This window comes from Megascapheus bottae, chromosome 4 (assembly GCF_031878675.1).
Source record: "Megascapheus bottae isolate mThoBot1 chromosome 4, mThoBot2.hap1, whole genome shotgun sequence".
NCBI classification, from domain to species: domain Eukaryota; kingdom Metazoa; phylum Chordata; class Mammalia; order Rodentia; family Geomyidae; genus Megascapheus; species Megascapheus bottae.
Window position 1 is genome coordinate 22,054,255 of NC_143512.1, and position 22,179 is coordinate 22,076,433.

The 22,179-nt window shown below is 34.4% G+C and overlaps 1 long non-coding RNA gene across 2 annotated transcripts in view; it reads right to left on the reverse strand.

Moving 5' to 3' along the window:
- The window catches only part of LOC150064143 (uncharacterized), a 43,360-nt gene that overhangs the window by 18,993 nt on the left and 2,188 nt on the right, over positions 1-22,179 (reverse strand). For both annotated transcript variants that reach the window (XR_016535118.1, XR_016535117.1), the window contains exon 2: positions 20,193-20,339. This is a non-coding gene — a long non-coding RNA (uncharacterized LOC150064143). The remainder of the gene's footprint in view (positions 1-20,192; positions 20,340-22,179) is intronic.

Genomic DNA, 22,179 nt, shown 5'->3' on the forward strand with positions numbered 1-22,179 from the left:
GACTGACTGTGGGGTCAGTGACCGTGACTGTGGGGTCAGTGACCTTGGACCCGCACAATTGAGTACACAAGGAAGTAAGCTCTTATTATGATTTTGGGCTGTGTCAATAGCTTCTCATTTAACCTATTTCAGACTTGATACTGTTTGTATGAATGTAGCCCCTGGCAGTTCCCTAGTTTAAAGATGTGTATTTAAGATTGAGAACTGGAAATAAACTGGGCTACGGTCTTGGGCTACAGGCTTCTTAAGCTGTGGCTCCTGATTTGGGCTGTAGCCCTCCTGAACCCCATCTGTTTGTCTCTCTTCTATTTTTTCCTAGTCCTTGCCCCCTATTTCAGGAATCCCAATCTGCGAACCCTGGTTTGCTGCCGGTTGGCCCCGGCAGTAACCCATGTATGCATTACAATAAAAAGCTTGAATATCTAAGAGGTTGAGGAAAATCTAAGAAAATAAGAACTTTGAAAAAAATATATAAAGGTGACTCTAGAAGAAACATTCAGACAGTTTTACAACAAAAACAGCCACAACAGCTGCAGACCATTTGCAGTGAAAACTTACTAGGGTGGGGCAAGCGAAAATAGTGTTGAACTCATTTGGAAATTAATGTACTGGCACATCTTATTGTTCAACTGAGCCAGCCTGAAAAATATACAAAAAGTATAGTTAGTATATAAAACTTTATTCCAAAGCTTTCTTCTTTGAATCAGTATTTAAATTGTTTTTCTTTAAGTGCCGGGACAATGTATAGAGAGGTTACAGTTACATTTGCCAGGTAGTAAGTGCATTACTTTGCACACAATGATACCCCTTGTCATGTTTATGTCCCCATTCCCTCCTTCTACTCCCTCCCAATCGTCTTCTCCCCCTTCCCTTTCCTATTTCAAATAAATAAATGTATATACAATACACTAGGTAACAAACTCAGATTCATAATAATATGAGATTAAGCATAAGGCCAAAAAAAGAGAAGAGGAATAACACATTGTATATTAAGAAGAAAAATCACACAAGATAAATCTTTTGTTTCCATATCAGTATTAAATTTTAAATGCACTGACTCATGAGCATTTACTTAAGTATTCTGAGGCTGTTGCCCATGGCATGTAGATCTTATACCATTCCTTTAAGACACTCATACTGAATTCTGTTCAAAGTTTTCTTTGAACTTTTTATTTGTTTTGCAGACATTCTGTAAGAAACACCCAGAAACAATAAGGAAGACACATTTTCTAAGAAACTAATTTCCTTTCTTACTAGAGTTATGTGGTATATGACTTTCAATCAATTTCCTTTGCCAGCAAGTCACAGGTGTATGCCATACGAGGGGGTGAAAAATATGACTATGAGAAGAGAGATACCAGAACTTTTGTTCCTATGTCCATAGCATAATCAGCCTCAAATATATATCTATTTCTTATTGTGAACATGAAGGCAAAGAAATGGAAGGAATATCTAGATTTGTAAATACTGGGAATAGATTCAGATCTCTAATGATAAGCTTCCCTATTCTCCATTGATACTTTGCTCTAATATAGAAAGGAGTTTGAGAAACCACTTTACAGTAATAGGCCCATGCCACCCTATTGAATAAACTCCAAGATTCTTTTATAAAATTAAAATATATTATCAATTTAATACTTTGCTCTTCAAAATATATTTCAGGACAAGTATATCTCTTCTTATTTTCAGGAAAAATTATTATAGTTGGAGATGCTTATAAATTTAACTTAATAAAATGAAATCTTACAGAAAACAACTAATATAATTACATCAGAATCTAGTATTTCTCTCAACAGTTACTGATTTTTTGATTCAGATATGTACAAAGAATGTACCTTGGGACCGGGAGTTTGGCCTAGTGTTAGAGTGCTTGCCTAGCATGCATGAAGGCCCAGGTTCGATTCCTCGGTATCGCATACATAGAAAAAAGCCAGAAGTGGTGCTGAGGCTCAAGTGGTAGAGTGCTAGCCTTGAGAAAGTCCAAGGACAGTGCTCAAGCCCTTAGCCCAAGTCCAGGACTGGCAAAAAAAAAAGAATGTACCTTTCAGGTTTTTCGTTGTAGCAAGTTAAATATCCATTAATAGGGGACTACTTAAATAAACTTGGTATATCTGCACTGTTGCATAATATGAAAGGCATGAGCAAGATTTTACACTAATATGAAATCATGATTTCCCATATGTATTATCATAATACTTTTTAAAATAATGTGTATTGATGTATATGAGCTTATAGCCATAATGATCTTATGAAGACCAAAAGTTCTAACTTTAGTTACCATTGAGGAAAAGAATCAGGTCCCTAAGAAACATTAATTTGGATGTAATAAAACATTAATATGTATCTATGACATACAACCTCTGAGTTGAATAGTTGTTTGTTAAAAAGGACATTGGAAATATGATGTAAAAATCAATGTTAATAAATTCTTTAATAAAAAAAGAAACATTAATTTAAGGAAAACTATTTACTGCCTACCATTTTATAGTTGCAGAATTTTGAGCCATGTGAATAATTAGTCATTCAATTAAGTTTAAATGATTTAAGATTTTACACAAAGCTATGATGTGATTAACGTGATCAATACCTTGAGCATACTCTATAGATAATCACTAATGTAAGGATGAATGCATAATGCATCCTGTTTGTATCAAACCAATTAAAATCTCATAAGATAAAGATGATCAGATTTAGATAACTCCGATGAGCTCCTGACACTGAAGTTTCTTCACCAGAAATTTTCTTACTGGTGGCAAATAAAGATGGGGTGTGATTTAAATGCCCACTTGACCAAATTAAACTTTTGTGCTATGAATGAATATTTTTTACTTTTTCAAGAGCTAAAAATAAAAGACTATCTTGGGAAAGTTTTGTAACCTATTTTCTGGTCTATGAACTCAAATAAATTAAATAAAATGATTCATTGCATCTTATTCTAGCTGGATTCAGGGGACTGAACCAATAATCAAGAAAAGTATCATACTGTACAAATGGAATATTTTAATATCTCAGTCTTCCTGGAATCCAGAAGAAGGGGAGAGAAAAATACATACCCCAAGTCCTAGTTAATATATTCTTAAATGACTAAAAGGAAAGATTTCAAAAAGTTTAGGAACCTTAAAGAAAATGAGATTTAATTTTAGATTCTGAATTACCTCTTCACTATTATAAAGCAGAATTTCTATTAATTAGAAATTACCTAGTTACAACAAGGAGTTAAGAAATGCAAATAATTCCTGACCCAATAGCCATGAGTACTGTTACAGACTGAAATTATCTAGAATTGTTTTACTTCCTAGAAAGCACTTTTCTTAAATTTGTACCAAAAGGAACAAACTATAAAAAATTTCAAAATGCCACTAGCAAGACAAATAAAAGTTACAGTAAAGAATAATTCGAATGATAAATACGCTTAAAGTAAAATTATCTTTATTTGCCATCTTTATGTATTAATAAATCATGGCTATGTTTCGTTCACATTATTTCCCATTCTTCTATGAGATCCTGCTGGTGTAGGAAACAGAACTCAAAATATTATAAGTTGAGATTTCATAATTAATTATATATGTATGTACCACATACACACACACCCTACTCTGAGGGAAAGATGTCCCATTTGTATTACAATATTTTTTAAAATATAGGCAAATAAGCAAACTTTTCCAACAAAAGAGAAGATGGATCTGAGAGTACAGCTAACATTTTAGAAAAACTTTAAATACAGCTCTTCAGAATTTTGAAAACAAATATTCTTACTCAGGAAAAAAGTCATCCAAGGAGGAAAACTAGGAATTGGGATCAATAATAAACAGAAGTTTGTGTGAATAATGGGAATGTATAAAGAAGTATTTTCACCAAGGTGGGGTGTGTGTGTGTGTGTGTGTGTGTGTGTGTGTGTGTGTACAGTTCCTGGGGGAATGAACTCAGGACTTGTATGCTGTTGCTAAGTTTTTGCTCAAGATTAGCACTTTGCAACATGAGCTACACCTTTACTTCTGGCTTTTTGGTGCTTAAGTGGAGATAAGCGTTTAATGAATTTTTTTTGTCAAAGTTAGTTTTTAACCTATATCATCACATCTCAGCCTCCTGAGTAGTTTAGTCTGACAGGGGGAAATCACTGGTGAACAGCTACAGTATTTTTTTTAATCACTAAAGCCATGCTGATGTAATCTGTGATTTCCTAGTGCACAAGACCTTCTCATTCTGTAATGTTCAGATGAAAAAATTGAAAAAGTGCAGAAAATAATTTACAAAACAGAGCAAGAAATGCTACAATTAGAGAAATAGTGAAGATTTTTAAATCTTATCTTTGATAAAATAATATGTAAAGAGATCATTGTAGAAATAATCATACATCCTGATTCTAGAAACATAGTTGTGTCTCACAAGAAAAATTAAATCATACCCCCCTCTAAAAATGGTAAAATAATAAAAGGATAAAAGATACTAAAAAAATAACATTTTTAGATCTACGACCAAAATAAAATAACAATCTCAGCTACCTGGGGCAGAAGAGATCATGGGATTAACACTTGAGGTCAGTTTAGAGATACAAGTTCATGAGATTTCATCTTAACCAATGGCGTGGCATGGCAGCACAGGCCTGTCATCACTAGCAACACAGAAAAAAAAAGTGTAAGAAAAAATTAGGGTCTTAACTTATGCTCTAACTGGCCTGAACTCTGATCCTCTCACATATCCGTCTCTGTTTTTCTGAGATGATGGGCTCAGTGACACCCCTGTAGCTGGACTCACACCTCAGTTAAGTCAGGTCATAAAGTAAGACTGTACCTCAAGAATAACACATATTGAAAAGAAATATGTGTAAGAAAATTAGTTTTAGTTTGGGAAAGTTATGGCTAATATTATACACTATTGTAAAATATTTGTGGAAAATATAAGTAGGGTGTCAAACTGACCCAGTGGAATTAAAATAAAATTAAAGATGTGAGTAAGATATATCTAAACAGAATCATAGATATAGTCAGGAATCCATTCAAATACATTCTGGGAAAAGCACTGTTAGGTAATTCCATCATTTTGGAAACATCCTAGAGTTATATCTAGATATTAAAGGTCAATTATTCCTTGTAGCTTGTTGATATAATCAGGAGAAGAAGTAAAGGCCAGGTATGTGAAACTAATGCTGTTAAGATAACATGGAATTCTATTTTGTGTAAAACTTTGTACAAGTAAAAGTATACTCCAAAATAATAACAAAAAGAAATAGTATATAAACAAGTATAAAACTAATAACAATAATTTATCATTATTAAATACTGCACATAATTGTACGTGCTGCATTTTTTATGCAATTGGCAATGTCTTAGCTTAGCTTCCACCGATATCTCCTACTTGTAAGTAAACTGTTGCAATCTGATGCCACTATAATGACAAGATTACCAGGCAAGAAGACTTTTCCAGCAGCATTTTGAAACCACCATCACATAATCAGTTAATCACTGACAACAGTACGCAATACATGACTGCAGTTTCAAATTCACAATCCTGAGTTATTAGATGAAATACAATCTCCAATATTGTTTAAAGGCTTAATTTATATTTTCACATTTGTAATGGCATGGGTGTTATAGTGTTTCAGTCCAAACTGTGTTTTTAAATTTTCAAATTTAATCCATTGAAATACATAATCCTAGAGATACAGCATGGAAGTTTTCTGTGTTGGGCAAAACAAGTACCAGCTTTAGGTCATTCTATCTTAAGGGTAAATAGCTATCATCTTGATAGCATAACTGGATTGGATATATTTTCAAAATAGCAATATTTTTAAAATATGAAATTATAGGAGTAAGCCTATTGTAAATGAAGGAACATTTGTGCTGTGTGTGTGTGTGTGTGTGTGTGTGTGTGCATGCATGCACATACGTATGCATGTGCATGCACCAATACTGTGGCTTAAAGTCAGAGCCCTCACAACTCTTTCAGCCCTTTTGATCACAGCTGGTACTCAACCACTTGATCCGTGCTTTCAATCTGCATTTTTCTGGTTATTTGGAGATAACATCTCATAGACTTTACTGTTCAATATGAATGCAAAACTCAGTCCACTTATCCCAGCTTCCTAAGTAGCCAGGTTTATAAAATGTGAGACAGTGCTATTAGGCACATTTTTCTCTTTTTAATCAAAATAATATATTAGTACTGTTTTATGTTTGTCAAAGTAAATGAAAGATCAAAATGATGATGTAAATATTTGTTGTTGATTTGAAATATCAAACAATTCAATTACAATTGTATACATATACTAACTATATGAACCATGTTAAAGTTTTTAAATTGTATCTTATCCTAGATCCTATTTGCTTTAGCTTTTAAAAGGAAGGAAGATTGAAATAAATAAAATAAAGAAAGTAGCAAGCAAAAGATGGAAAAGAAAATCATGTTTTGCAAAACAATCGTTTTGATTAGTAAATGACAGAAAACTCTGACTACATGACTTAATGTTTTTCGTTAACTTTCCAAAACACATCAAAGTAGAGACACATAAATCACCCACATTGACATTGGAAATCTCCTGTTCAAGTTTTCATGAACCAAGCATATTATTGGGGCCATGACATTGTCAAATAAATATAATCAAGATGAAAAATACAGGACATGGCTGAGTCCATTGTGCATGTCCAACAGGTGATAAATGTCAAAATCAGTTCTCATAACCACACTAAAATATATCATTTTAAAGAAATCACTGAAAAAGGAAAAGAAAATCCTAACCAAATGTCAAAGAATTGGTTAGTTCACAGAAAATTTGTGAACAGCCAAGTGAGACTAACTTCTACTGTTACAAGTACCGCATATGTTCCTCAAGCAGTATCAAATATTTTAAATAGAATATATACTCAGTTCTAGTTCTGGGCCAGTGGTCAAATAAGAGAAAACACATGAAAATTAAGTGGCAGAATGAGGATCAAGGGGAAGTAAAGTACAAAATGATTCACTTCTGTGGTCCTCTCCCTCAATAATTAAAATTTTATTGGAGAATGAGAAAGCCAAAGTTTAGAAATGTAATATGCCGGTATCAATTCTTCTAAAATACTTAAAATACATTTCCCAGTGTAGATCATGGCAGGAAAGATGTCTCAGAAAGAATAAAATGCCTCTGGGTGGGTGAGGTTTGAATGAAAAGTCAGGCAGTCAATGATAAGAAGTAGAGAAGCAGCATAATTTCTAGAAGGAAACTAGGGTAGCACAGACGAGTCTTCAAGTACAGGTATTTTCTGGAAAGTCACACTTAATTGTATCCCCAAATGAAATCTCATATTTTCACATCTTTATATTTTAAACAGCTTAGTTTCCCTCATTTTCTGTTTGGGTGCTGGATTTAAATTTGTATTTGGTTATTTGAAATTGGATAGGGAAGAGGGGAAACAAGATGAGGGGTAGGGGTGGCGGGGAGGGAAATGGGGACCAAGACATGAGAAAGGGTATCAATGTAGGGGAATTAATGCACCATCTATCTGGTGAATATAATGTAACCCTTCTATTAATTACAATAAAAAATATATGAAAAAAAAGAAAAGAGAAAAAAAATTCACACAGGTGGGCCAGGCATTTGACCTAGTGGCAGCATGCTTACCTAGCATGCAGAAAGACCTGGGTTAGATTCCTCAGTACCACATACATAGAAAAAAGCTGGAAATGGTGCAATGACTCAAGTGGTGGAAATCTAGCCTTGAGAAAGCCCAAGGATATAGCTCAGGCCCTGGGTTCAAACCCCAGGACTGGCAAAAATAAAATTCACAGAGGTCTCCACTTCGTAACATTTTGAGGGTGGGTGTATGAGGAACCAGTAATGGGGCTTGAACTCAGAGCATTGGTTCTGTCCCTTAGCTTTTTCATTCAAGGCTAGCACTCTACCACTTTAGCCATAGCTGCACTTATGGCTTGTTGGTGGTTTAATAAGAGACTTTCTTGTCTGGGCTGGCTTTGCACTAAAATTCTCAGATCTCAGATTCTTGAGGTATAAGCCACCAGCTCCCCTATGCAACCTTTGAGATGAAATCATCCCTTTAAATTCAAATGATTAAGGTGAGTCTAAATGTTCTGTGTTTTTTCCTGTTATTCCTGAACTGCTGACATTGTCACATCTCTAGCCTACAACTTCACTTTGATTTAGCAATGACACTTTTTTGATGCTTATGTTTCATGTTATTTTCATGTGTCCATGTTATTTCCTCAGGCAATCGATGGCATAGAACTCACATATATTATGAAGAGAATTGTGTTAACAAGATCGGGGTACATGGATATTTTATGTTTAAGTTGAGCATTGACAGAGAATACTTGAGTTTAGCATTAACAATAAGAAGCTATTAAAGAGATTTACTCACAAATGTAGTCTTACCATTACCCTGGGAGATTACATTCTTATCTTTGGAAAACAAATTTCATCTTTCAAGTTTATTCTTTTTTTGTTCAATACGACAGACAATATCCATCAACTTAAAATTTCAGAGGCAGCCAACAGGTATTAATGTGGAGCTGTTTAAGGTACAATGTTCACATTTTATAAATTTCAAGAAACTGGATTGATCTGTCAGTACTTTTTATTATTATGTTTAACTGGTTGTACAAAGAGGTTGCCTTGTAACAAAGCAGTTTGTGAATAGAATGCATCTTGATTAATGTACCTTTTCAACATTATCACCCATCCCTCACCAACCCCTTCTCTTAACGTTCTTAATTTGTAGGTTATATATTAAATTCTTGACTTCATACTCTCCTTTTCTCTTCATTGTTTACCATTTTCCCTTGACCCCAACCAACCCCTTTCAAACACCAGCTTTCTGGTGTTGTTTTTGGTTGAATTTTGCCTTCACCTTCCTAAGATATTATATTATTTGACTACTCCCTTGAATCTATTTCAGTTAATACATCCATATATACTTGTGTCACTCAATGTATTTACTTAGAAATTTATAAGCTAAATCTAGCTGTCATGTATAAGGCAGAACAGGCACCCTGTGTCTCTCTGGGCCTTACTTCACTTATAATTGTTTCCATGTCTTTCCATTTGACCTGTCATTTGATGTCGTCTGTAAGAATCATCATTTAGATTAGAGACAATTTAATGGTCAATTAATGTTTTTGGTGTTATTAGAAATGAGACTGTACTGAGGGGCTTCATTTTAAAAACTCTGGCCCTTATTTAGTCTATTTCTCAGTTAAAAATTACTTTGCACTTGTACCTCATGATGTTTTGATAATGGGAGAAACAGCAGTAAAACTTTTCCTAAAGATGGAATAATTATTTTTAGACAGGAAGAGGGTAATGATCCTTGTATGTCTCTCCAATGGTCAAAATGTGACTGGATAAAAATATACAATTTTGGGAAAATTTTAATATGCCTACATTACTTGTCTTACATCTTTTCCTGTATTTGTCTACTTTTAAGTCCTGTTAAAACTCTGGGGAATTATTATGGTAATTGCCTCTACATTTTGTCTTCCTTTAATCAAAAGACAAAAAGTAAGCAAGAAGAAAACAACCTTGTTGGATTTTAAAAATCAAGATAGCCATTTGATGTTTTTTCTCATTGATTTTAGCAAGATTGCCTTATACCACATAAATACAAGATATACACTATTTTTCTTAGCAAGAGTACAGTTTTCTGAACAGTACACATTCCAAATGATAAGGTTAAATTCTAATCCCTTGGAACTGTATTCATAGGGAGATACATGAAATACTTTTTTATTATATATATAATAAAATGTATACTACATTATATATATTTGACTACATATAGTATATAATATATATTAATTTTCTATACTCAAATTATATTACACATAATATACAATGAAATTATATTGTATGTAATATATAATCATATCATATTACATATATAATCAAATTATATTATTTAAGTATACATTACATATGATTATATATATATATATATACAAAGAACAAATAATTCTTTAGAAGTTTTCACTATGATTTGAAATTTTGGCCTTGTTTCACTTTCAATCATGGGTATAAAAATTTGAAGTTTTACTTCAGTAATTTTTAGACATTGAGCATGCGTTCAATACTTTCTTCAGATCGGTTTCTACTAGAGAAAGCAAGCAACTGAGAGTTCGTGATAACGCATCAAACCATGATGAACCAAGGCAATTTTATTTTTCTTGACCATTGCTCCAGGTCATTGTAATTTAATGAGTAGTAATCCTACTTAAAAATATGTTTCAGGCAGCAGGGTGTCTGCTGGGAGTAAGCAGCCCAGCATGGACAGATCAATATGCATTGTGTGCTTTCAACCATTCAATAATCGATTCACCCTTGTTATGAGAAAATAAATGCCAAACTCCCCAAAGTTAATTTCTGAAGAGAGCTTTTACAAGCCTATCAGATTATTAAAAGTTTCCATGGCTTATTTTCTGTGTGTTTATTTATTCCTGAAATCTCCGTGCTGCATCTCACAAAATCCCATTCAAAAAACTGTAAGAGATCCTAAAGGTAAATTGCAGCAGGAAGATAGGATACTTTTCCTGTCTATCACTGAAGTACTGAAGGCTCATTTGGAATAAAGAATTTTACAGACTACACTCTTTTTTCCTCCCTCTAGTCTTACTTTTAAGTAAACCAGCTGCATTTAATAAGCTATCAAATAAGGCATTCAGCAGACTGAACTATAAGATGTCAGATCTTCTCCTTCATGTGTTATTCAGCAATTTTCAATTTCTCAAATTTGTGCATTAAAAAGAAGATAATGTATTTCTTAGACGAGTCAAATTTTTCAAAAGTCTCGGTTGTATGCTATAGGCTTTCAACATTTTCTTGTTACCATAGTAATGGGTTTATGTAAGACTGAATCTGTGCAGCATAATCACAAACATTAAATTGGCATATAAAAGCTTTCCAGCCTAGCATCCTCTACTGTCTATGCTAATGGTTTTGTTGCTTTTGTAGCAGGATCTTACCAGGCTGTAATTCATTCCAAGAACCTAAAACAGTGACTTTCACTGAACAAGATTTCAGGGGAATGTTTTATATCCTGTGTAAGAATTTTCAGTTAGCCTGCTAAACTCTCAGAACTTAAATTTGTCATGTTAAAGAGTTCTGTGAATTAAAAACAGACCTAGAAAAAAATCTATATATACAGTACATCAGAGCATCAAATGTAATATATGAGTCTTGCTCATTTGGCTTCTGTTTGTAAGATGTGAGCTGTAAATGGTATTCATTTCCTTGAATCTCAATCACACTGTCATTTCATAGAAACCAATTAAAAATTTGTCTTGGTGAATAAAGATACTTGGTCACTTAAATTTACTAAATTTACTTTCTCTAGACCTTTATTTTTTTCCCCTTAAAAAGCTACAACATAGGGGCTGGGATTTTGGCCAAGTGATAGAGTGCTTGCCTAGCATGCACAAAGACCCGGGTTCGATTCCTCAGTACCACATGCATGGGGGAAAAAAAAGCCAGAAGTGGTGCTCAGGCTCAAGTGGTAGAGCTCTAGCCTTTAGAAAGTCCAAGGACAGTGCTCAGGCCCTGAGCTCAAGCCCAGGACTGACAAAAAAAAAAGCTACAACATAATTTAAAATGACATGATAACAATGCTGAACACATTTAGAGTTCCATGAGATAAAAATAAAATACTCTTGTCATTGAACTAGTACAAAACAATTTGAGCTAGTCACCTCAGTAGTTTTAGGAGAGTATATACTTGCTCATCTGATGTAACGTTCAGTTGGGATTCCAAAGCTTTCTATTTTAATGGGTAAAACCTTGATTTTACCTCCCTTTAGATTAAGAAAACAGATGTTCTATTCCACTTCCTACCCAAACTGAAGTTAATTAAATTCTTTTCTTGTAACTAAGGCAAGCAAGAATCTAAAAGTAACACCTACGTTAATTCTTCTGTGTGTCATCTTTCACTGTAATTTTGTTGAGCTGACATTGTTCAGAAACTTTTCAGTTAATTATCGAGAACTAGTTTCATTTGAGCTGATGTCAGTGGTGTTACTTTTATTCCTACAGAAGTCAAGTAACTTCTGCAATACACATAGAAGTCACTACATTTCTTTCTTCCTATCCACTCAAAGAAAATATCCAGGAGCATTTGTCAAAATCGTCAAGTATGACTGTTCTCCCAATACCCTTAGTTGAAAAGCAAGGTCAAGGCAAATTAAACTTAGTGATTGTTTGTCAATTTTCCTATAAAGCATCTAACCCCTCTCTTTTGAGAACAATTCCTCCTCTGTCATTCTGTTTCATTTAGTGACGTTCAATCTATCCAACCAATGAAACGCTTTTAATTTGTGTTTAGCAGATGGAAATTTTGTCCCTGGAAGCTGCAGCACATGTGGGAGGACACAAGATTTACAGTAGACCCAATTATGTAACTCAAAACTGGGAAACTGTGTTCTCCTTATCTCTATTTCTGGTATTGTGATTTCATAAACTTAGTACTTCTACAAGCTACTGAGAGATATCAAGGCTGAAAATGGGGGAAAACGGGAGTTGCAATGACAATGTTTCAGACAGTAAGGTGAGCCAATCTGGCTGAGGCCAGATTAAATCACGTTTTCCTCCAGGGACAATGGACAAAAATAACACATTCAGTGTTACAAATACAAACCACTCCACAAGCTAGAGTTTTTGTGCTTGAGGCTAGTGGTTGGACACTTGAGGCACAACTCCATGGACGACATTTTTTTGTATTTAACTAGAAAAGAAATGTCTCAGGCTTTCCTGTCTGGGCTATCTTTGAACCATGATAGTCAGATCTCTGCATACGGCGTAGCAAGGATTACAGGTGCTTGGCCTTCTTTTAGGTACAAACTCTTGGGTAAAATTATAAAGTGGCTGAGAGTGTAGCTTAGCAGTAGCACATTGTCCTTATGTTAAACCCTAGAATAAAAATGCAGAAAAAAAAATTAAAAATTGCCTTCCAGAAAATTTCATTACTTCCCTAGTTTTCAGTCATTAATCTACTCAAAATTATAACCCCCTGGGTAATATTCATTGCAAATAACAGTCTTTATCTGATTACACTTATACATGCATTCATTTATGGAGGATCACTGTGATCCTTCTGTCATAGTAGTGAGAAGTGTCCCGTTCCAAAGAAGATTATATTCAAGTAGATGTGAAAACTAATCCAATAAAAATGGAATTTAAGGGCCGGGAATTTGGCCTAGTGGTTAAAGTGCTTGCCTAGCATGCACAAAGACCCGGGTTCGATTCCTTGGTACCACATATATAGGAAAAGCCGGAAGTGGTGCTGAGGCTCAAGTCGTACAGTTCTAGCCTTGAGAAAGTCCAAGGACAGTGCTCAGGCCCTGAGCTCAAGCCCAGGACTGGCAAAAAAAAAAAAATGAAATTTAAGACCTTCAATTAACAACTCTTAATTCAATTGAAAAAAGTCTTAATTTAATACAATGAAGTTTTTTAAAAAATGAACTTTTAAATTTTCACATAAAACACTCCCATTCACACATTTTATTTCATTGGTAATCCAAGATCACATACTTAAAGCCAAATAAAAATTCTTATTTTATTCTGATCACTATCAAAGTTCATCCTTTGGATTACTTAGATTATGCATCAATTTCTCTTTTAGCAAACTTGCGTCCAAGGTCACGTTCATCACTCATATTTTTATTAAAACTAAAAGTGCAATTAGAATTAGTTAAGGTCACAACTTAACTAATATCTCTGTTTAAATAGTAATAAAATGGCAACATGAGCATAAATTTCTCAGCAAATGCAAAATAGTCTCTCTCCCATATCAGAAAACACATATGGAATGTCTTTAAAAATCCCTCCTAGATTAAATATAGGTAAACTTTTCTTCACTCAATGTTCTCCCATTATCTTTTTAAATCTTGATATCCTTGAGATCAGTTTAGCGCCTCCCTCCAAAAAATTTAAGTGTGTGCATACCATACATCATCTAATGCTACTAATGAAGATGAAGTATAATTTAACACTTAAGGGCTTTTTACAGATAGATAGATCTATTTCACTTTGCAATGATGGGCAAATTAATTCAGTTCTCTAAGGATCCGTGTCTTTATTCATAAAGGGATCACAATAAATCTGAACTGCTTGGTTGGGAGTAAAGGAATTAAATAAAATAACATGAAATATGGTTCAAAGAGTCTTACACATGTTACTTAGGTGTGGGTAAATGGTCAGAAGCTGCACACTAAACAGGAGCAGAACTGGCAGATAAGTTGCTGTGCTCTAATCACCTTTGTATCCCAGACGAGTAATAAGTTATTAGTTTCAGCAAGTCCAAAGTATTCCAGAAGATATATTCATACTAAAAAGTAGATAACGTGATTTTCATTTAAAAATTCATATTCAAATTGGCCTCCTAGATGTTTATTTACAAACATCTGATAATTCTTCCAGATGATTCAGAGAACCAGCTATTTTTTCCTGTAGACCCTTCCCCAACTTCTCAGATTTAGAGTCTACTACTTTTGTATTCTTAGAGGCAATAAATTCACCATAGCTCAAATGCAAATGTCAGGGAAACAGATTTTCTTTCACACTATTGCTACATTTGTTCTTCAGTAAAGAAATAAAATTTAGAGAAGAATGGCATACATACATGAAATTAAGGGACAGTGTATATTCTTTGAAAAATACCAACTGGTTGGCATTTGTCAGAAATCATTTAGGACATTTCCTGGTGTCCAAAATTCGAACTATACAACTATAGATTGCTTAAAAGCATGATTTTTGTCACTGATCTTGAGGGTCACGTAACCACTGTCAAGATTGTTTTCAAAACACACTATAAATCCAAGGCCAAGAGAGGACCCCATGAATACCTTAGATAGTGTGTATGTAAAATTGTCTACTAACCAAACTTCAAAATGATTTATTTTTCCAATTTAAACCATCATGGGTTGCCTTAGCCTACATTTAGTGATAGATTCATTTATTTTCATATTGGATTCTTTCATGTAATGTAACACTTAATTTAAATATCTAATCAGGACCAAAAGGGTTTTAAAATAAAAGACTGTCCTGACACCTGTGCACCTTCCCAGGATAAAGCAAGAACACTCCCTGTCGGCAAACAAGCCACACCTCTAAGCTACTTCTTCTTAGTGTTCTTTATGAAAGAATCTAGAGCTTCATTCAATCAAAGGATTCAGAAGCAACTTATAGAAATAAAATTTACAAATACAAAATTAGATATTTTCAATGCAGTGATTCCTTGATAAGTAAAATTATATATTTTCTATTAAATATGGCAGGTTTTACATGTAAGAATTTTCCCTCCTAAATGATAATGATAATAGAATTTTAAAGCAAAGAAAATAGAACAGGGAAACAGCCAGGCAACTACTTCCTCTGGAAAAAGCTGAAGAGGTTCAGTCCTTAAAGACATTAAACAGAGTGAAAACATAGAGCTGGTAGTTTGGTATCTTACTCTGAAAAGTGCAAGAAAATGAGTTTGCAGACTTCTATTACAATGAAACTCTTATTAGTCTAGCAGCCAGACCCTCTAGCAGAAGAGTGAATTAATCTGTAGCAAAATGACCAGAGTGAAGTAAATAAGACATGTAAGAATCCCACAATGAATTTTCTTATTTTCTTTTTATGGCAATGTTTTATAAAAAAAAATAATTCCCCTGACATAATCCATAAAGTTTCTAAGATCTTGTTCCTAAATTAGAATTCCTTCCAAGTACAAAGGAGACTTGAAAGAACTTTATTACATAAGAAAGTGAAAACATATTTTTCAAAAATTTGGCATAAACAGATATAATGTAATACAATAAAAATACTATTGAAAGGTCAAATAAATTATTCATAAAAATAGAGGAGGGGTGAGGAAGGTAGTGAAGAGACTCAGGGCAGGTGAAGGGAAAGGAGCCATTTCTAAGTGAAGTCCTAATAACAAAAAGAACACATTAATAAATTGGACAGGATAGCCAAAGTCGAAATATCAATAAAGAGTTTGAAAGATTTAATTGGCCCAAGTTTGTATAAATAGGATTAAAAAAAATCAAGTTAGCTGAGAGTGTGGCCTAGTGGTGGAGTACTCTAAGCCCTGGGTAGCACATATCCAGAAAAAGGCAGAAGTTATGCTGTGGCTCGAGTGGCACGGTGCTAGCCTTGAGCAAAAAGTGTCCAAGGACAGTGTCCAGGCCCTGAGTTCGAGCCTCAGGACTGGCAAAAAAAAATCAAGTGAAGAGAACTGGAAAGACAAAAGTATGGAATAAGGTACAATAAAAGAATTTAAAATGCACATAGACATTTTGAAGCTTATTAATAGATTGAATCACATATACATGCACATATGTGTTACTATCAAGAAGCCCATTTGAACAATTAATGAATCCTCAACAATGAACAGGCATTTAACAAAAATGAATGCTAGAAATTTGAAATGTGTCCGTCCTGCCTGATTAGTAGGTATTAGTGGGAGGGGAGAAGAGAGAGTAAGAAGACAAATATGCTCAAAATACTTTATGTACACATGTGGAAATGTAACAATATCTTACATAAATTATGTAACAATAACTTGTACAATGCATAATGGATCAATGATGCTTTCTGAGACAGATTTGACAAGGGGAACAAAGGAAGAGAGAGAAGGTTTGGAATAAAGAACCAAAAAAGAGGAAAAGTGAAATATGTGCGACAGCAACAAAACAACAACAAAAACATAGAAATAGAAAGAATATTCTGTTGTAAAGAAGACTGAGAACAGCAGTTGGCCTTACAATTTGGAACAAGTAGGTAGAACACCAAGGACGATGGCACTGTTATGTTGTTCATTTGTTCACAGTGGGAGCAGAAGCCTACTAGACACATCATACTCTGTATGAAAGATCACCCTGGAATGGTGAAACACGTGGTATCATGTACCAGCCCATGTCACTTGGTTAAAAAATAATAATTCAGGTAATAATTTCAGCTAAACAGCTGAAAAACTAAAGGCAGTTCTCCAAGAAGCCAGACTTGAGTGCAGGAGAGGAGGAAATGCATTCATTTGAGGCTGTATTTACTAAGCTTACTGAACTTGTTAAAAATGATATATATTATCACTAACTCAGTGAAAATACATTTGGAAAACATGGAAGTCATGCAATAAATGCCAACTGTTCCTGTTTTGATTGCAGACTTTAAAATTCTGTCTTAAATGGTTGACCTTCCTTTACGATATGATCTATGACATAGTATAACTTTGCTCTCACAGAGAAGTTATGATGAGGAAACTATTTTTCTCAATTCCTAAACACATCTTTTTTGTCTTCTATAATTTCTGTTAGGAAAAAATCAAAAATAAATAGGGCTGATTACAGTCTATTAAGAACAGATGGAAAATGTTTCCATCAGGAAGTGGACCAAACGGACCTAATTTCTTTCTCCCTTTTTATGCCCATCATCTGCACTGGATCCGAAATCAGGCAAATGTACATATGCATAATATATAGACTGAGAAAGCAAACATTCCTAGACTTCAGGTTTAAAATCAAAATGAAAGTTTTATTTTCCTACGAGGGACAATAGACAAATGACAAAGCAATCTTCACAGTTTTTAATGAGATCCCAAGATAACCATGACGATCAAAAGCAAAAAAGTTGAATAGCTGAATATAAACTAAATGCCTTTTCTTAGAATCTACTAGTTGCTTTTTTTTCTTTTTCAAAGAAAGAGTGTGGTGTTCAGAAGACTGGACAACAGAGGAATAATGCATTTTCACATTCTTGGGGACATCAAGATTTATTATTAGGAGTTCAGCACAGATTAATGATAGCACAATGAATACCAAAAGGGAGTAAGGAGAGATTTGTCATTTATTATGAAGTGTAGTCACATTTGTTTTAGTTTCTTGCTGAGAGTCCAAGGAAGCAAAGTCATTACTTTTTGAATGAAATATTGGATGCCAGATATTAGTAATAGGGCATCTGGAGATCCCTAGTTCCCTTGGATTATCATCTATGCATACAATTTGGGAAGGATATTGAGTAAATTATTTACAGGTTTAGAATTCTTGATAGCAGTAGCATCGCCTAAGGCAACACACTGGTGCCTTTAGGCCACAAGGTAAGTGTGCAATTGACAATCGTCAAGCTATACCTGAATTCTGCTTCATCCCAGAATTATTTTATGACCTGCTGTCAGCAAGCCAAGGAAAAATTTGTGATGAATATCTATTATTTATATTATTTTCTGTCTTCTATGTGATTCATTCTGTTGTCGTTAAACACGTCCTTAAATTTCATCAATAATTTTGCCTACTGGCATGTTTCACTCTGCTCAAGTACATGAACTTGTATCAGTCACAGATAAGGGAAGGTTATAAATACTGCAAGAAGGTAAATGTATTGGAGGCCAGTTGCCTTCCTCGATAGCTGGTACTGTCAGTTTCATTTCCTCTCTGCTGCTTTGTTTGGGATGAAATTTAAATGAAAAGAACATTAATAATGTAACTTCTTCTAATCCATGTTTTCCACAAGTTTTCTGAGCATTTGATCCTAGTATCATCAGTCTGTAAAGATTTTTACTTTGCTAGTTTTCTTACACATGTATTGTACACACATATATGAACACTCATTCACAGATGCAAACAAACAAACATATACACATATAGATACTAGGATCAACCAGACTTCCCGGAATCCTCTTTCAGCACATTAATTTTCTAGACCTGCTCAGTATATATCAAATCTCTGTATAAACTGGATGATTTGCTTATGTAAGTGTAACGCAAATCCTATGGCTAAATTCTTACTTTGTCACATTGCCTAAAATACCAAATTTCTTTCAACAAAATAGTTCTACATAAAAATGGTGGGAGAAGCAGGCATGGTGGCTCATGCCTGTAATTCTAGCTACTCAGTAGGTTGAGATCTGATGATTGCATTTCAAAGCCAGCTTGGGCACTAAAGAACATGACACACTTATCTCCAATTACCTACTAGAAAACCAGAAGTGGCGCTGTGGCTCAAGGGGTAGGGAAGTAGCCTTGAGCTGAAGAGCTCAGGAATAGTGCCCAGGTCCAGAGTTCAAACCCCATGACCCACAAAAAAATATGGTGGGAGAACACAATCAATATGTTCAATATACACATGTGAAAGGTGAAAGTGTCCAAGTAACTTGAGAAGATGGATGGAGATGGAAGGACTGACATCGACTAGAAGAATTATAGTTTGACGTGTTGAACTGAAGTCCATTTGTACAACTAACATAAAGACAATAAAAATAGAGACAAATCCATATGTGTGTATGTGCGTATAATTAAAAATGTGTTAAACTGCTTAGAGTATTATATAATATACTCCACAAACACAACAAAGAAAAAAATTTACCTACTGATCAAAACCAGCAGAATTCTTTATAATGGGCCAGGACAGTGACACTGTTAACAAATAGTGAAACCTAGGCGATTTCTTCAAACTTTGTAATCTTATTAATTGCTCAGTCAATATTGAAAAAGCGATTGCTCTTCCATTGTAAAGAAATCACTGAGTGTGTGACTGGACTTAAAACAGAAATTGACATTCAAACTGAGTTCCTAGGATCTCACTGCCTTCACATCCAGCCAGTCCCAGAGATCTGCTTATCTTAAGTCAAATCTACTCCTGCCAACTTTCATTCCCAGCTGTAACCTAGATATTTGCACTGGATCATCTTCACTCCAGACCTTCTGATTACATTTGACAGTGAACTGGGACTCCGTGCTTGTCACTGTCTTTCCTGTCTTCATGCTACTTTATTTTTCACATACTATCCTCTCTTTCATGTGGATTTTGGTTACTGAATAGGGAACACACACACACAGAGACACTCTCTCTGTCTCTCTCTCTGCCCTCTCTCTCTCTCTCTCTCTCTCTCTCTCTCTCTCTCTCTCTCTCTCACACACACACACACACACACACACACACACACACACACATAATTTTGTTTCCTCGGTTAAAAAATATGTGGATAGAAGGGATAAAGCCTAGTTATTTGCCAGGAAAAATCCAGTTCTTTAAGGCCCATCCCTGAGGATGGGCCCCACTAGTTGCTATGAATCACTAACTAGGTGATGAAAGAGATACCTCAGGAGAGATTCACAGTTACAGAACGAAAGAAGATAACACTTCATGTGGTAAAATGTGAAGGTCACTATAAATTTATGAGAGAGCTAAAAGTGGCAGAAATGTAACTCACAAATATCAGGGCAGGGGAGCGACCTACCTTTAATCTGGTCAAGCTGACCACCAAATAGTTCAGTTCCTACAATATTCCCTCATAATAGTTGTTAATCACCTTCTTAAAATTCTTCCAGAAAATGTCAGATATTGAAATTCAAATACAGTGGACAAACAATAAATTCAAAAGAATCTAGAAAAAAAAAAGCATGAGAAAATAGCTTAAGGTAGTATCACAAGGGTGTTTGCCAGCATCTGAGAAAGTTCTTATTTTCTCAATATCCTTGTTTGTTTGATCTTCAATAGGAAACAAATCTCTTCATTCCTTCATTCTACACATATTTACTGAATATCATGCGTTTTGTAGTACTTGGAGGTACAGATGTAACTAATGTATACACTATCTCCACAGAAGTGCTTGGGGTGAACAGAGGTAAATACTACATTCAAAAAACCTCTATGAAGAGAAAGTTGCTCTTTGCTGGGAGGATTATGCAGAGGTGAATATTTGACTGCAGCATTTGAGAAGGACTTTGCTACAGAGTTAAACATAGATCAGATAGATGGGAGCTGGTAGAATCCCAATGCATAAAATCTACGATGTGATTATTGAGTAGTGAAATGCCAAAGATGGCTATTTCTGCAGACATATAGGGAAAGGTGAGAGAGAATACAGTAAAAAGCAGCAGTAACTCCATTGAGAAGAGAACTGCATGACAACCTCATCAAGAAAAGAATATTCTACTGCTCACTGGGGATTGAAGGCTGTAAGTTGAAATGAGCAATATAAGACAAAAGAATTTAAAGCATTTATAGTAGATGAGATATCTTTGCTTCTCAGAGCAATGATTTATCGGATAATTTGAAAACAAAGGTAGCAATGAAAGTATACATTTGTGTATTTAGCACAAATAAGTGAATTTGATGGTACCATCTCACCATTTTTATTTCTTTAGCTCTCTAGATAAACCATTGCATATCATTTCTACTTATCTTTAAGTGTGAAAATAATTTTAAAGTTATTCAAAAGTAAATCTTTGCATTCTAATAATTTTTCTTCTCATTCTAAATATTTGACACATTCATATCAAAATAGAGAGCAAAGCACAGTTTTCACACTTCACCTTCATCTAGACTTCCCAGAGAATTCTAATAAATTATCATGCAAAACTCCTCTTTTCACTCTCATACTACATTAATTCAGAGATTATCAACAAAATTAGCTCATTATAAATACAAATAACCTAGTTATAATAATAGCTAAGTTTTGCACCAGTGGCTCGGTCCTATAATCTTAGATATTCAGGTGGATGAGATCTAATGATTGAGGTCCAAAGCCAGCACAGGAAAACATACAGGAGAGACTCTTAACTCTCTCTAAGGAGATAGGAACAAAAAGCTGGAGTGAGTGTATGATTTATCTTCCTTTGTAAGCACAGGTGAAACAATCCCAATCATACATTTGCATTTTCCTTCCTACTAGAAGAAATAGTAATTTTAAGTATTTCATGCTATAGGAAGTCTTCAGAACTTCTGGAACTGCTTCATTAGATTTTGGGTGTTAAGCACATGATATGTGAGGGCAGTCAAAAGAGTTAGTATCCAAAAATGTTCCCTATAAATGAAAATTGACATTCTACTTATTTATTTTTCCTAAAAATCATTTGTGTAAGATGTGAGGCAATGTTATCTGACCTTAGGTTAATTTAAAATGGAGACACCAGGCAATAATTCCTACCCTGCTTCATAAAGGCTTTGCCCATTCCCACAGGAAAATATCATGGAAGTAAAATCTGCATTTCAGAGGACAAAAGGTAGGTCAAGAAGGGATCAATTTTATAAGGGCCACAAAATCCACATTGTCCATGTCTAACACCAACATAGGTGATTGAATTATCTTAAAATTATTTCTTTCTCTCTATTCACAACAGTCATTTGAGTTGCAGGTAGAAATTACATAATATTTGGTGGAACTGAAATTAATGGCACATGCACTTTCTGTGGGTGACACTTATGGGGCTTGAACTCAGGCC